The sequence below is a fragment of the Amblyraja radiata genome, chromosome 26 (genome assembly GCF_010909765.2).
Source record: "Amblyraja radiata isolate CabotCenter1 chromosome 26, sAmbRad1.1.pri, whole genome shotgun sequence".
NCBI lineage: Eukaryota > Metazoa > Chordata > Chondrichthyes > Rajiformes > Rajidae > Amblyraja > Amblyraja radiata.
In genome coordinates this window covers 11,788,496-11,793,063 of record NC_045981.1, presented here as the reverse complement: position 1 = coordinate 11,793,063, position 4,568 = coordinate 11,788,496, and the positions used below count along the sequence as shown (strand labels likewise).

The window sequence follows — 4,568 nt, the reverse complement described above, 5'->3', positions numbered from 1 at the left end:
AACAATAGGAAGCTGGTCAAACTGGTTAATCGAGCTGGCTCAGTGCTGGAGGGGAGAGTAGACTCTGGGATGGAGGTGCTTGAGAGGCGTATGAGGCACAAGGTGCAGGTCATCCTGAAAAACCCCGGGCATCCCCTCCATATAATTCTTGAGAGTCAAAAGAGCACTCGGAACAACAACCGGCTCCTCTCCCTGCCCTGTAGAACGGAGCGGTTCAGGAGATCCTTCACCCCTGCAGCCATTAGATTTTATAATTCGGACCGCTAGGCTGTAGGGGGATGCATTTTGCAATTATTAATTTTTAACTGTTAATTATTGGTCTTTTTAAGTATTTATTGCTCTCAGGTAGTGTCCACATTGTATTTTATGTATTTTCTGTCTGCGTTCGTTTTGAATCTGTGGGTTTGTTGATTGGGAGCTTCTGGACATCTGAATTTCCCTGAGGGGATCAATAAAGTATTTATTATTATTATTATTATTATTATAGGAAAAATGTTCCCATTGTTGGGCGAGTCCAGAACCAGAGGCCACAGTCTTAGAATAAAGGGGAGGTCATTTAAGACAGGTGAGAAAAAACTTTTTCACCCAGAGAGTTGTGAATTTATGGAATTCCCTGCCACAGAGGGCAGTGGAGGCCAAATCACTGGATGGATTTAAGAGAGAGTTAGATAGAGCTCTAGGGGCTAGTGGAATCAAGGGATATGGGGAGAAGGCAGACACGGTTTATTGATAGGGGACAATCAGCCATGATCACAATGAATGGCGGTGCTGGCTCGAATGGCCGAATGGCCTCCTCCTGCACCTATTTTCTATGTTTCTATGTGAGAAATTTATTTCCTGTTCCCCCTGGTGAATCAATAAAAATCATTGAAGGTAGATTCCTTTGCAAGCAGTCGCACACCCGATCATAAACTTCTCTCTGCTCAGCATTCAGCGGAGGCTCCTTCTCATCAACAAATCGCTGTTGTGCTGATCTATTGTAATTCAATTCATTAAGTAAATCAACATTTTCACCATCAATGTCCATCCTTTCATTTCTTGGTCGAGGCAAGGAAATGTTTTCCAGTGTAGTGTTGCAATCCTCAAGCTTGTCCTGAATATAAAACAGACGCTGATCGTGATGCCTCTCATCAATTGTGATATTTTGATCACTGTTTCTGCTTTGCTCGCTTTCAAGGTAATCCTCAGACATTAAATTCTTGAAGCGATCCCATAATTGTCGAGGATCGTTGATGTCAGTATTTGTCAGCAAAACAAACAAATCCCTCATTGATCTGGGGAGTCTTATCGTCTCAGCATCTTCCATTGTTTGTGGCCAATGGTCATCAGCATCCAACAAACCACTTTCTCTGCAGACCTTTTTGAAGGAAGGAAGAATTTCTCCATTATGTGTCTTCAATGACTCGAGGGACACTGGCCCTTTGCGTGATGGAGAAGCAGTCTCAAGTTGTAGAGGTCACCACATTTTGGAGAAACTGTATACACTCGTCCCAGAACATAGGCTTCAAAAATACCTGGGAAATCATCCACTCTCTTCCCAACCTTGCTTCTTTGCCATCTCCTGTTGATCCATGTATAAAATTGAGGTACATCAGCGTAGTGTGGTGTTCTTTCAAACGGATTTTCAGAACTCAATCCCATAAATGCAGTCAAAGTTGTTCTCACCATACCATTATTCATCCATCGCTGAGCAGCATTCAAGACTTGTTGTTCGTGTGGTAGATGTACATGAAGTCAAATGACAGGTGGTCTCTCTCATGAGTTGGCTGGAGATCTTCTCCTGTACAGAGTATACAAATTCTCTCCACACCTTGTGCTCTCGATAAATGCCTTTGGGAATCTCTTATTGCATCCTCCATCCTTCCAACATGCAGAGGTGTGCTTGCAGAACGGTCCATGGATCATGTGCTTGAGTACCAATTCATGCAGCTCAGAATCTACTTGCGGGCCTGGTATTTCAGCTTGCACAAATCTGTCATAATGTTGTGGTCTTGGCTTACTCACTTCATCAAGCCAAAGCAGACAGTGGAAATGAGGCAGGCCTCTCTTCTGATATTCCACAGTCAAGATGAAAGCTATACAGTTTCCAAAGAGGCCATCTGGTCCAGTGACGGTCTTGATGAATATTTTTATTTTCAGCTCGAATACTCTTGCTATCAAGTCTGGTCTGTCACATGGCTGCTGATTTGGAAAGAGGCACTGTCGGATCTCACTCCTATTCGGATTGCAAGTCATCGTTATGAAGAATGCAGCTTGGCGTCCTGGCATCGTTCCATCATGTATCTCGGTCCACCGACAAATGTTGAGGAGAGGATGATGCAACTTCCGATGTTTTCCAAATCTTCATTATCATTTAATGCATCCGTCAGGCCTTTGTAAGTTGTTGACCTCAACGATACCTGATCCATGCGAATATAATTGAGCCTATCACTTTCAATTTTAGCTGCCATATCAACAACATATTGTTGAAAGATCCGTCCTACTCTCAAAACCTGGTTGAATTCATTCTCATGATTCATGATCCTATGGGCATAATATCGCATTAGTGACAATCTCCTGCTGTTACTCATTTGGAGTTGTGCATGCCATCCATCATCTCCAATGGTATTGGGGGTGGAGTGCTGACATTGGTTGGCAGACAGGAAACAAAGAGTGGGGATTAACGGGTCCCTTTCAGAATGGCAGGCATTGACTAGTGGGGTATCGCAAGGCTCGGTGCTGGGACCTCAGCTATTTACAATATACATAAATGATTTGGATGAAGAGATTCAAAGTAACATTAGCAAATTTGCAGATGACACAAAGCTGGGTGGCAGTGTGAACTGTGAGGAGGATGCTATGAGAATGCAGGGTGACTTGGACAGGTTGGGGGAGTGGGCGGATGCATGGCAGATGACGTTTAATGTGGAGAAATGTGAGGTTATCCACTTTGGTAGCAAAAACAGGAAGGCAGATTACTATCTAAATGGCGTCAAGTTGGGAAAAGGGGAAGTACAGCGGGATCTGGGGATCCTTGTTCATCAGCCTATGAAAGTAAGCATGCAGGTACAGCAGGTAGTGAAGAAAGCGAATGGCATGTTGGCCTTTATAACAAGAGGAGTCGAGTATAGGAGCAAATAGGTCCTTCTGCAGTTGTACAGAGCCCTAGTGAGACCACACCTGGAGTATTGTGTGCAGTTTTGGTCCCCTAATTTGAGGAAGGACATTCTTGCTATTGAGGGAGTGCAGCGAAGGTTTACAAGGTCAATTCCCGGGATGCTGAGAGAATGAAGCAGCTGGGCTTGTACACTCTGGAGTTTAGAAGGATGAGAGGAGATCTTATTGAAACATATAAGATTGTTAAGGGTTTGGACACGCTGGAGGCAGGAAACATGTTCCCGATGTTGAGGGAGTCCAGAACCAGGGGCCACAGTTTAAGAATAATGGGTAAGCCATTTAGAACGGAGACGAGGAAACACTTTTTCTCACAAAGAGTTGTGAGTGTGTGGAATTCTCTGCCTCAGAGGGTGGTGGAGGCAGGTTTTCTGGATGCTTTCAAGAGAGAGCTGGATAGGGCTCTTAAAGGTAGTGGAGTCAGGGGATATGGAGAAGAGGCAGGAACGGGGTACTGATTGGGGATGATCAGCCATGATCACATTGAATGGCGGTGCTGGCTCGAAGGGCCAAATGGCCTACTCCTGCACCTATTGCCTATTGTCTATTGTGCAAGTGGAAAGAAAAGGATATATTGAAGACTGTCATAAGACCTATGGGACTCTGAAATAATTTGCAGACATCCTGCTCCTCCTCTGTCTCTTATTCTCAAGCCAATGTGGCGTGGTGTTGCCGCAGGCTGATTACTGTTTGGTATGAGGACGGCAACTTCATTGGCAGTTTGCGTGTTAAACCACCGTTCATGTTCTAATGGCGGCCGATAATTGGGATCAATAAAGATTCATACCTCTGGTAAATCTCTAATTCTCTCCATTGCCATCATAAGTGAATCAATGTAAGGGTTGTTTAGACTTATCATGTTTTCAAGCATTTCAATAATGTCCCTTTGAATAACAGCATCTTGCAGTATACTCATTCTCAACTCAATGCTATCTTGTGGGTCCATGAAATAGATTTGTAAGAATTTACTTTGTTGGTCTAGGTCAAGCATCAACGAACCAATTAAATGATGAAACTGGCCCTGAATGATCACTGAAGGATTCCATCCATGTGCCACCACTTCCTTGGCATTGGATGATGTCAGTTGAAAGAGTCAATTACATTGTCTAATATTCTTTCTGAACTCGTGTGCTTGTGGTGTGTCACATATATACAAATGAATGAGTGCATTCGGGAGTGTCTTCAGAGGAGCAATGTTGACCTTACCCTTCATGCAGCAAAAGTTGGTAGTTTCTCTTGAGAAATGCTACACTCGACAGAGAGGGCAAACATTGGTCATTTCACCAACACCAGCGGAAAGATTTATCTTGGTGAGACATGCATTTTGTTGTCTTGTATCCCTTCTCCTTTGTATTCTTTCTCAATGTTCCTCAAGACGTTGAGTTGTTTCTTGCTGTGCTGCTTGTTCTCTTCTC

General features: G+C 43.8%; 1 pseudogene; it reads right to left on the bottom strand.

The window, feature by feature from the left end:
* Positions 1-1,755: 1,755 nt before the first annotated feature.
* On the bottom strand, positions 1,756-2,537 carry LOC116987735 (annotated as a pseudogene).
* Between the last annotated feature and the right edge of the window lie 2,031 nt (positions 2,538-4,568).